The sequence below is a fragment of the Lathyrus oleraceus genome, chromosome 6 (assembly GCF_024323335.1).
Source record: "Lathyrus oleraceus cultivar Zhongwan6 chromosome 6, CAAS_Psat_ZW6_1.0, whole genome shotgun sequence".
Lineage (NCBI taxonomy): Eukaryota > Viridiplantae > Streptophyta > Magnoliopsida > Fabales > Fabaceae > Lathyrus > Lathyrus oleraceus.
Window position 1 is genome coordinate 96,414,558 of NC_066584.1, and position 12,931 is coordinate 96,427,488.

At 34.8% G+C, this 12,931-nt stretch overlaps 1 non-coding gene across 1 annotated transcript; it reads right to left on the reverse strand.

Moving 5' to 3' along the window:
* Positions 1-11,701: 11,701 nt before the first annotated feature.
* On the reverse strand, positions 11,702-11,808 carry LOC127099822 (small nucleolar RNA R71). The gene has a single exon (XR_007794289.1). It is a non-coding gene; the product is annotated as a small nucleolar RNA R71 (small nucleolar RNA).
* Between the last annotated feature and the right edge of the window lie 1,123 nt (positions 11,809-12,931).

The window sequence follows — 12,931 nt, forward strand, 5'->3', positions numbered from 1 at the left end:
GAAGCAAAGGGAGGATGAACACAAACTTACTCTGCCAAAATCCTCCCTCGTCTCTTTCACCCTCTCACTCTCAACCTAAATCTCTCTAACCTTACTGAATTGACATTACGATCTCTTTGCCTTTCCCTCACGCATTGTTGTAGAAATTCATAACAAGAAGGAGAAGGAAGCATAAGAAAGAGGTTATATACCCGATTCGAAGAGCTTCGGTCATCGTCTTCATTTCATCATCTTCGTTGGAACCACCGCGCTGGAGATCTTCATCTTCATTCACTCGCCAAGTCGAGCTTGATCCCACGCGAATCCACCATTTAATTTTTCTCCCAAATTGTAGGGTTCGTACACTACAGGCCTAGATCCAGCTTATCCGTTAAGATTATGAGCATTCCATTGCCATTTTTTAACTCAGGATGAAGTGAGGTTCATTTTGATGTAAGTTGTAGCGGGAAATTCATGATCATCGAGCTATTGGTAAGCTAGAGATCAATTAACAAGAGTCGCCACCGCGCTTTTATTGTTTCCAAGGGAAAGGGGAAAATGTACGAACAAAACCCAAAAAGTAAGAACTTTTTAAATAAAAACTAATAAAAGTCAGAGATCACAAATAAGGGGGTTGGTTACACAGAGGGAAGGTGTTAGCACCCAAAGTGTCCTAGGTACTCCTAGGGAGCCTTTTTGTGTGCATATGTATTTTGTACAAAGTGATGTTTTACAAACAAATAGAATGGGGATGAGAAAAGAATTCATTAATTATATTTTTGTGTTTGATAAGACCTTCGGACATGTGCCTACGTAGGGATCAAAACCTCGTAGTTTGTGATACAAATTTCAAAGTGGATGCATTGATTTTAACAAAATTTAAGTTTGAAAGGCACAGGGGCCTAAAATGACTTGAATGAGTTAGTTCTTTTTTTTTGTTTTTTGAAAGTTTAAGTCAAGTATAGTTAAGTTTATTTACAAGTTTGATTTAAGAAAAATAAGTTTTAAAATGTAATGGCATAAGGCCAAAGTTTCTATCGTTTTTGCAAAAAGTGGTCAAAGTTTAGAACAAAAATAGTTCACACAAAGAAGGTTTTGAAAATGGAGGCAGAGATTTTGAAATTAAAGAAATGGGGAGAAGATGAAGAGACTACCCTATGCACAAAATTTAAAATTTTAGAGTTAAAAATATCTGACTAAGTGGGTAGCAATCCAATAGACAAAAATGTCAATAGAAACCCATAATTCCCTTGGACTTTTAGAATCAAGCATCACACAAACGCAAAATTATACTATCTTAAAAAGCAAGGCATCAAATAAAGATGTCCTCATCCAAGCTTATCCATTCCATGATCTTCTTCAAAGTAGCCCATGTAACAGATGAATTCCACAAGTCACTAGTTCAAAATAACAGTTTCACAATGATCATGTTGCAGATGAACTTAGAGAGATCTTGAATGATATATCAGATGAAGTTTCAAATTGCAAGCACTTGGTTTCTCAATAAGTTGGCATTGGCCAAGTCCTTTAGCATAGGAATTTTGCCTAAGTACTAAGTCCATTTGTCCAAGATCGAGCCAACAATCCACTCAAAAAGTTTTTTAGGGTTTTTGTTATTATTATGTACATTAATGGTCAAAGACCACACAAACAAACAAAGTATACACAAACAAAATATATCACACAATATGGTCCAAATGGGCAAAGTGAAAATTGCATTAACATAAACAATTAGGATGATATGAACAATGACAAATGAAATAAAGTGTTAGAAGTAAATTGCATTAAAGTAAAAGCTTGAAATTAAAAGTTAGTAGTTAGTAGGTTAGAAGTTAGTTTTATTTTGCTTTTGCTTTTCAAGACATTCTTTGGAGAACACTCAACCCACTTATCACAAGCATGGATCCTTGAACCAAAACATCTTCCAAAGGAAGGAAAGAATGCCAAGTTTCCACACAATACCATGAAAGAGGGAAGACTTACAATCTCACTAACTAGAATACTTATGCCTTTTGTGTCACAAATTTAGAGCTATGTTAAGCAATCGTAATTAGACTTATGTAGAAGTCACAACTATTTGAGGCCGGGCAATACAATTTTGGTGTTAATGCATATTAGAGACATATTATAATGGACTATGCTCATGAAACATACCACACACAAAAAAGAATATGCAAAAGGTATGACCTAATCTCATCCATACTCATGTCAATTTTTCAATCAACTAGCATTAGTATTTTGAGATGTCATAGGCCAAATGGAATGCATGAATTAAGAAGAGGAATGAGATGAAGTGGAAAGGGGATGAATGGAATCACAAATTGGTCAAAGGAGGACTTTTACCAAATCAATATCATTCATTCATTTTGGGAGATGGAATGTACATTCCATCAATCCCCTAAATCCAATGATATTAATTTGACAAAGTCAAATCAACCTTGACCAAGGCCCAACAACAATAAGCAAACTCAAACAAGTCAATACAAGTGGTCAACAAAAATAATTGACATTTATTCAATTAAAAATAATAAAATAGTGCATCTAAATCAAATATATTTTGTCCAATTCCTAAAATCTCATCAAAACACCAAAGAAATGGCCATGAGATTTATCACAGGTCAAACAAGGTCAAAGGACCTTGGAGAAAAAAATTCATAATTTTTGGACATTTAAAAATATTTTTAAACAATTAAAAACAAATACAAAATCAATTAATTCATGAAAAATATTAATAATGATCCAGAAAATAATTTTAATTCAGAATATGAAAGAGAAAAATATTTGAATTTTTTTTGTGAAAGTCCCATATTTTTTGGATCAATATTGAATTTAATATGAATTATTGAAAATAATGCAATTAAAATAAAAATTCAGATAATCAAAAATACGTGGACCATCAGATCTCCCTCATTAATTGAGGTGGCAGATCAGATGGTCCCTAGCGCGCGTTCCACATGGACTTGAGTCAACAGCGCTGCATAAGTGGTATTTAAAACCAACGATCAAGATTAAAACGTAATGGATGGATCATGTGGTTCAGAGCCTTGCCAACTCATCGCCGGAGCCAGAGCTCCGGTCATCTTCTCCAGTGGACCTCACCGGACTGGTCCACCATGAACCATCACCAAAATGAAAAACAAGGACATGATCTTAAAGAAAAAATGGCACTGAGCTCGAATCTGACCTTCATTCACTCCAACTCCAAGTATATTGAGAGATACATGGAGTTGAAATTTGAGGTACATGAACTGAGTTGCTTCGATTTGGCCTAAAAGCAACTCAAACTTCTTGCCTACATTGTCAGGACTTCAGACAACCAAAGAATCGATAGAATTGAGCAATAATTTGAGAGAATCGAAGATTTTAAAATTTCTGGAAAATACCTTCAATGGAGGTCTGGACTCAATTGATCTTGATCTTTCTTGTGCTTGGTCTCACTCCACTTGCTTGCAGGAGAAGGATTGAATGGTTAAGAAGCTATGGATTCCTAGAGAATTAAATTTCAAAACAGTGGAAATTCAAGCTCAAATTCAAGAGAATTTTCCAGGCTTATCCTTTGCAAAGTGAGGGTTTAGAATGGGGGATCAAAGTTGGCGCGAAGGTGTTCTCATTTCTGAGCAATTGAAGCTCTATTTATAGCTGAAATGGTTGATAATTGCACACTTCCAATTACTTTCCAATTTTGGGAAATGGTGATGCAATGGTGCATGGGCGCGTATAGGCCCATGAAATGATTTCTTGAGGTCCACAAATGAATATCAAATGCTCTGAGCTAAGCTTGGATTGCAAGGCAAATGCACATTGATGTTTGAAGCTTGATCTTATCCAAGTGTTGTCACCCTGTTTAAGCCATGTGCAACCTATGCATTTCTTGTCTAAAATGAATGAATTTGAGCTCTTTGGAAAGGTGAGATCAAGAGGAACAACTTTCATGTTCAACACTTTTTCATTTGGATCTTGGAACTTGGAGAAATTTGAGGTGGAAGTTTGGAAATTTTTGACATATCAAATTTTTTCTAAGTGTCAAGTCATATGTCTCAATATTCCACCTTGCTTAACTTTTTACATGAGCTTCAAATGAGAAAAGTGTCTTCATCAAAGTTGTATCTCTCTCAAAGCCCTTAAAAATGGTTACCAATTTTATGTCATTTGGATTTGAAATGATAGAGTTATTTATTTTTGAAGTTTGGAAAAATCACTTGATCAGTGGTATAGGTCAAAAGTGACCTATAATGTAACCTCATATCACATGCTCAAAAAAGTTGAATTATCTCCCACTCCAAACATCAAAGTTGAAGTAGACACATTAAATTTGATTTTGAAACTTGTAAATCTTTCATCTCATAAAAATTGAGCAAGTTATGGCCTTAGGAAGTTGACTTTCAAATTAGGGTTTAGACAAAATGACCTATAATGTTTCAACATAGAAAATGATTTTCCAAGCAAAACTAGCTATAGGTCTAAACATGAAAGTTGTTTAAAATGTCATTTAGAGTACATTTTCTATTGTAATAATTTTCATATGGTGAAAATTGTAGGAGATAGGGTCTAGGGAGACCCAGTTTTGATTAGATGAATTCATCTGGCCAACCACCATCAACCAACTTGCTAATTTCCAATTCTCTTGACTTTCTTGGCTCATGGTAGATCATATATGCATAATATGATGAAATTTAAAGTGTCCCTTGAGGAATTTGATCAATTGGTGAGATAGCTTGTTGGAGAAATTACTTAAGATACCCAGTCAAACTAGGGTTTCCAAGGCAAATCACCCTCAAACTCTTGAAGAAAACTTGATCAATATAACATGTAGAGATCATTGGGACCCATATATGATGTTCATAACCACTCTTGAATCAATTCTCGGTTGTGCTCTTTGTTCATGAGGGTCTCAAACCCTAGATGTGAACTTGATGAATCAATGAGATCATGCCCTACCTACAAAAGAGTTAGGCAAATGCAAAGACATATTTTTTTGGTATTTTAGTTAGTAAAATGATAATATACAAGTATGATATAATCATAAAGTGTTTGGTGATCTCTCCCAAAACAAACCCAATGAAGGAGGGGTAAGGAGAATGCCAAGACATGATCCCAATGCTAATGCTTATGATGAAATTGCATGAGGGATCTTAGGGTCAAAATCTGGGTCTTACATAAGTGACTGGGGATTATGGGTTCTCCACCTCCAGAGGCGACGTGGCGCGGCGGAGACAGTGGGGTTTGATTCATTAGGAGCGACACACGTTTGTGATTTAGTTCCCTTTCTATCTTTGGTTTATGACTCTTCGGGCTTGGGCTTCACTCTTTTTTTTTCCTTCCACACCATCAAATCCGTTTCACACCCCCGGTACTGCATCCATTTGGTTCATAGGCCTTTGGTTTGGGCTGAGTACCAATTCCTAATTCAAACTCCATTTACTAGCTTTGCACCTCTCTTGTTCATCTTTTTATGTTTTTATTTTCTTTTTATTTTCATAATTAATCTTTTCAAATATTATTTCCATTTTTTTTCTATTTTTATATATTTTGATCATATATTGAACTCTAATTCTCAATAATATCATTTGGGATGTATTGCAGTCAATCCTTAGCGTGCCCTATCAAAGAAAAACCAAACAAACGTAATTTTACTCGATCGTTAGTAATATCATTATCTGGGTTGCACATTGAGCATGTACGTAGAATTTCACGAGATGCTCCAAAGGATATCTGATTTCTTTCCCGTCGAACGAGTTCTCCTTCAAATCTGAAAGTACATAATTCTTAATATCAAAAGTTACACGACTAGCCGGTTGAAATTCTAAGGATATTTGTCCAATATCAATTCTCTTTCAATAATCTCCCAATGTTTTATGTGTAGGAGCTACCATCAGTTCTCTCTATATGAATCACGCACATTGTTCTTTTTATTTTTGGGTATATCGCCATTAGTATAAAATCAGAACCCTGCATAAAAAAATCAGAACCCTGCATAAATAAACAAATAATTTGTCTCCATAAGGATTGTCAATTTAACAAGGTAATAACAATGCGATTTAAATTAAAAAATGGAGGGTGGGGGTTCAATAGTGTTTTGGTACGAAAACAAAAAAGAGAAATTTGTCAGAGTAAAGTTTGATAAGGAAAAGCGATTAGATTTTTTTTATCGAATCCCCTAATTATATATGTCGATGACTGTGTATAAGATGAATAATAATTACACTATAATATCACATGAAATTAACAAGGTCACCGTATCCAATTTCTTGATGTACAACTCTCTAATTTACATAATAATTCCCTAATTCCTTAAGCCAATACAAAGTTAAATCAGGTGTTCTACGTTCGCTAAATCAAAAGCCACAACTTATGGTTACCTATTTTAGAACAAGATTTGGTTCTACACTATACATTTATTTTTCATGATAACAATATTGTATTTGTGTGAGAATAATTTTGGTATCCTAATGGTTTGTTATTGTGTAACTTTAACCGACAATTCTGATTATGAGTTTATGACGTGCGATGTCATTAGTTTCTGAACATTGTGTTCCAAAATCTGTTTTTGAACTAATCATAAGAAATTCTGAAAGATATCAAGTTGCTGCTGCAATGTTCTTTCCGCTTCTATGATGATTCAATCCTGAGAAGTTTCTGAAGAGAAGTTATATTGTTGCTGCAATATTCTCTCTGCTTCTGCTTCTGGACGTGACTCTGATCATCAAGCTTCTGAAAAATGGCAAGCTTCTGAAGCTTTGTTACTTAGCTGAAGATTTTGAAGATCTCAAGTCAGACGTTGAGATTATCAAGATTATGACTGAAGAGTTTGAAGATTATGAAGATACTGAAGATCTAAAGCCAGATTGCTGATGCTATCAAGGTTCTGACTAAAGATTCTAAAGTTTCTGAATCTAGCTGTATGTTTCTTCATTTCGTGCTTTATCAACTTTAATCAAAAGCCAATGAGTTTGAAGATAAGGTCAAAATAGATACGTGATTAAATAGTACATGGTACAAATTAAATATTCATTCCACTATCTGATATCGTGGGCAAAAGATAATACTATACATCACACTTGTCACTGATTGTACTATGTATCACTTCTTTCACCAATCCAACAATGGACATCCGCTCTATTTTTCCTTCCAACGACATCTTTTTCATGCTATATAAAGAAGACTTGGAGACTTGAAGAAACATCTGCAACAATTTCACAAGACTTTTTTCTATGTGGAAAAGATCTAGACTCTATGTATACTTTTATTTAAGTTTTTTGTATTTTATTTGTGTAAAATATGATTGTGTAGAAGCATCTTGTAAACAAAAAACATTTGATTCAAACTTGTTGTTTTGTAGTGGATTAAGTCCTTGTGTATAAGGCAAAATCACCTTGGCGGGTAGACTGAAGTAGCTTTGAGTTTCAAGTGAAGCAGGATAAAAATACTTGTGTTTTTTTATCTCTTTACTCTTAGTGGTTGTATGGTGTTCTTGGGGGAGGGGGATAAAACCAGATAAAAATCAAATGCTTGTTTTTTAAAAATTTATTATAGTGTTTTCAAAATTTTGCGAGCGGAAGGTTTGATTCAAAAATATAAAAATTATACTATTCAAAATTTTGATCATGTTAACACTAAATCATTTAAGTAACACCAAATGAATATGATGAAACACTAGGTATTGAATTGATTTGATTGTATAATCCATGATGTGTGTTTATACAGTGATTCAATATAGAGAATTTTAACTTCAATGGTTTCTTAGAATATTAATCACCAATTCAGCTCAATAAGGTATATAATTCTAACAAAACCTAATGCTTACGTAATAAACCACTATCAATTAAATCAACAATAAAATACACTAGAATTGAAATACCTAAGCATACAAATACTATGAAATTAAATGCAAGAGTAAGAGAGAGAGATGACATTGAGATTTATGGTGCTTCGGCGTTTGTCATTGCTTTGCTTATGTGAATTCTTCAACGTTTTCCATTGGAACATGCATTGTTTCTTTTTATTTGACAAACATTTGCAAGAGTTCATACAATCACCAATCCATAATAAAGTTGATAAAATTAAAATCTCCTATCTGGATCTTGACTTGTATACGACACAATGCTAAACTCTTCTGCATAATCTTTACTCAATTAACACTTCTTAATATTCCAATATCACCAACCTGATCCAAGCCTTCTTGTGTAACAATCAACCCCTTGATCCTATTGATTCCTTGAGCGATGAATTTTTCAAAGATTTAAGAAGAACTCTACCTTATCCGTAGCCTTCCACACAGTCAATAGTAAGGCAATTATGGAGAGAAGAACCTACTTCTTTTCAATTGAATTTGCGATCACATTGACAATCACCTCAATCTTGCAAACAACTTGAAAATCTCAATCAAATCTTAAAGAATGATTAGTTTCAAGAACGCGCCTCCTTTAATTAATTACAAATCTCTCACTATCAAGATCTGAATCAAATTGAAGTTGAAAATGCAATAACTTTGTTGCAAGAACTTTGAACTTTCAAAAAGAGGAAATTGATTTTCACAAAATCACAATGTTGATTATGATACTCATTATGACTATTTACTTGAGAAATAATGACAAGAAGGTTTTATATGTGCTTGAAATTAAGCACTGGAAATGGTTGAAAAATTCAGTTAATTCGTATTAAGAGCATTTCACGATTTGAATCAAATGAACAAGTGAAGTGGAATAAAAGAAAAACAGAGCTTTGACTCATTTTTAGTAGATTTGAATCAAGAGGAAAGTGTGATTTGAATCAAACATCCTGTGATTCGGATCATGTGTAAAATTTAATTCGAATCAAACAGGCTGAACTAACTGAAGAAATGTGAAAAAATTACAGGATTCAAATAATGTGTAAAGTGTGATTCGAATTAATTGAGGCAGAGGTGACCTAGAGTTTAATGATCTGAAATATTGTGTAAAATATGATTCAAATCAAATTGTTTTGAAAATTTCTGGTTTCCAACTGTCTAAAATGATTCGAATAAGGATTTCTACTTGATTCGAATAAAACACCCAAAATCCCAAATTTTCAAAGTTTTAATGAGACTTTGAGATTTTTCTTTCCACCTAACTTGAATCTGTATCATATATGGATCTTATTCCACTGACTCAGGCAATTGATTAAAAGCATCATGATCAAGTTCCAACATAACCAATGATTTAAGCATGCTAAAAATGAATCTTTTCAAAACTTGATTCAGAGACATGTAATCATGGATGTGACTCAATAATCGAAAGTAAATCAATATATGAAAGCGATAAGACAAACAACAAAATAACCATATTGAGGTGCTCCCCTGATAACATGAAATAATATCACATTTTTGAACTCGATTTAATTAAATTATATTATTATTTGATTCGATTTATTTCATATTATTCGATATTACTTGGTATTTTCCTTCTATTTATTTCAGGTAACACTATTTGAAGCATACGTGAAAAAAGAAAGAATATGAGGTGCAAAAAGAGGATGAAAAGCAATCCACTAAAGCCCAGCCCACAACTACAAGGAGAGGCGTTGTGATGCTGTGACGATCGCCACACAAGGTGTGACGAGCGTCACGCCCTCCTGCTAAGTGTTACGAGCGCCACACAAGGTGTGACGAGCGTCACACCCCCATTCCTATATTTTTGGCTTTGACGCGTAACAGAAGCACGTTCACCTATTCTCCCGCTTGACTCGTTGAAACGTGAGGAAACCTACTAAAGGGACTTTGGAAGAAACGTTTATTTTTAGATGGATATAAATAGGACCAATGGTGGAACCCTGGAGCTCTCTCTCAATTTTCCAGTTTTCGGCACCGTGCATTATTTTTTCCTGCTTTTTAATTTTCCAGCACTCTACTTTCTTAGCAATTTTTATTTCCTTTTCTTTTCTATTTAATTTCCAAAGCATTGAATTTATTTTCTTTCACACTAGTTTCTACACCGGAAACTATTGTGTAGTTTTTACTGGATCTAACCTTACGTTAGATCATAGTATTTTATTCCTTCGCCTTTATTTTACTGTCTGATCGAAGATTGTGAAGAACAAATCCAACCGGTTTGTGGTGGAGTGTTCAAGCATCGGAGCTAGGGAACAATCAAGATTTCTATTAATATTACAGGTTCATTAATTTATTGTTTTAATTTATATATGCTCTGTACTGCTGTTTATCTATACTATTTGTCTGACATGGCTGTATTTAAGCATAATTATTGTTTAGGCTTGTTTAGCATGTCCGGCTAAATAAACTTAGATATCGGTATGTAAAGTAAGCGGAATAAAGGAATCAAAATTAAGTTGGTTTAAATTTATTTAAAGATATAGTCACTCTTTTTATGGTCTCAATTTACAGGGTTAATACCAAAGTTTTTGTACGAGAGTAAAAGACGTAAAGAAGTTAAAATCAATAGAACGACGGTTTGAGCTTTTAACTGGACAGTGTAAATTGGACATTAACTTTAAATCAGTGCGAAAGCAATTTTTAGAGTTAATTAAATTCTAATCATTTTCAAAAAGTATTTTTAAAGGTTAAATGTGAGGACGAGAGTTAAGCATTTAAGTTTAATCATATAATCTAAGTCAACAGAGCGAGAGTTTGAGACGAGGGTGTTTAAACGGTTAGTATTTTAATAAAAAGAGTTTCTATAGATTCTATTGTTTTCAAAAAGTGATTTTAGTTTTAACTAAATAGTGAGAGCGTACGTTAAGGTAAAATCATAGTCTATTCAACAGAGCGAGAGTTTGAGAAAAGATTTTTAATCAATAGTGTCTAATGAAAGGACTTATTTTAAAACTAAGAAACCAACGAAGATTTGATTCCCTTATCACGACGAACTATATACCAATATCCGCTTATTTGATATTTAATCTAGACCCAATTTTAGTCTTACTGTTTCCCCTAATCATCAAAGTATCATCCGCCTTAGCTTTACGAAGTAACCCTAGAAAAACGGTATATCGATTCATTAAGTCCCTATGGGATCGATATCTTTTATTACTACGCGATTAGACTGTGCACTTGCAGTTAATACCCCAATAGACTCATAAAGTCGCGATCAAGTTTTTGGCGCCGTTGCCTGGGACTTTTATTTAGTCGATATCGTAACTCTTCTGTTACGCTGTAGAAACTAAGACAATTTTTATTTTTTTCTTTTGTCTTTCGTTGATTTGTATGCCACACACTCGCTCACAAGGCGAACCGTATTACTTACGAATCAACAACATTGAACGATATCTCTGAGTCTTACGACGAATTCGGGAGTATCGTGCTGCAAACAATCTTCCTCCAATCGAAATTCCTGATCTCAAAAATCTTCTTCCTTCGCCGATACCCGAGATCGCAGAACCAGCTCGTGCTCTTCGAGATTATGCCGCTCCATCGCAAGATGAGCCGCATTCGAGTATTGCTCCACCCGCAATCGAAGCAAACAACTTCGAACTTAAACCTTCGCTGTTACAGGCAGTGCAACATAATCAATTCTCTGGAAATCCTACCGAGGATCCAAACCTTTATTTATCCGTATTTGTTCAATACGCTGATACTGTTAAAGCTAATGGTGTCACTTCAGAGGCAATTCGACTTCGTCTCTTTCCTTTCTCGTTAAGAGATAAAGCTAGAAGATGGCTTCAGTCTCTTCCTTCCAACTCAGTCACCACATGGAATGAGTTGAAGAAAGTCTTTCTTGCCCAATATTTTCCTCCAAGCAAAACAGTTATGTTAAGAGCCCAGATAAATGGATTTAAACAGAAAGATAACGAGTCTCTTTTCGAAGCATGGGAAAGATACAAAGACATGATGAGACTTTGTCCACACCATGGTTTAGAGGACTGGTTAGTAATCCATACCTTCTATAATGGTCTCTTATACAACACAAGATTAACAATAGACGCCGCCGCAGGTGGTGCGCTTATGGATAAACCTTACGTTGACGCGTATCAACTTATCAAAAGCATGGCCCAAAACCATTATCAGTGGGGAAGCGACCGAACAATGGTAGAAAAACCTCAAACGAAAACTGGCATGTACGAGATAAGTAGCCTTGATCATGTTAATGCAAAAGTGGATGCTCTTGCCCAGAAAATTGAAAGTTTAAATGTATCACCTCCAGCCACCGTGGTTGTCGTGACTCAAAATTGCGAAGTCTGTAGAATCTAAGGTCACACTCCTATAGATTGTCAACTCCTAACAGGAATCCAAGCAGAGCAGGTGAACTATGCTCAAGGAAATCCTTACTCGCATACCTATAACTCAAACTGGAAGAACCATCCTAATTTTTCATATAAGAGTAACAATGCTTTATACGCACCAGGACAAGCTCCCAATCAAGCCCCAACTATACCTCCTGGATATCAAAAGCCGACCCCATCTACACCTAACAATAACGTTCCTAGGAAATCCAACTTGGAAATCATGATGGAGAACTTCATAGCTTCTCAATAGCAAACCAATAAAGATTTCTTAAACTAGAATGTACACACTAACGAACAGATTAAACAACTAGCAAGTAAAGTAGATGCCCTGGCTACCCATAACAAAATGCTGGAAACACAAATCTCACAAGTAGCTCAATAACAAGCGCCTACTGCTACCCCAACTGGTACATTTCCTGGACAGCCCCAACCTAACCCGAAAAGCCACGATCATGCAATTATATTGAGAAGTGGAACAGAGGTAGAAGGACCATCTGATCCAAGAATTGAAAACCAAAACTCTAAAAAGTCAACTGAGGAATAAAATAAACCTAAGGAAAAGGAAGAGAGTAATAAGGAAACCGTAGAAAAGAAAGAACCTTATGTACCTCCACCGCCTTACAAACCACCTATCCCTTATCCTCAGAGGCTAATTAAAACCAAAGAGGCGGGCCAATTTAAAAAAATTGTTGACCTACTGAAACAATTAAACGTCACCATTCCTTTCACAGAAGCTATTACACAGATGCCTTCA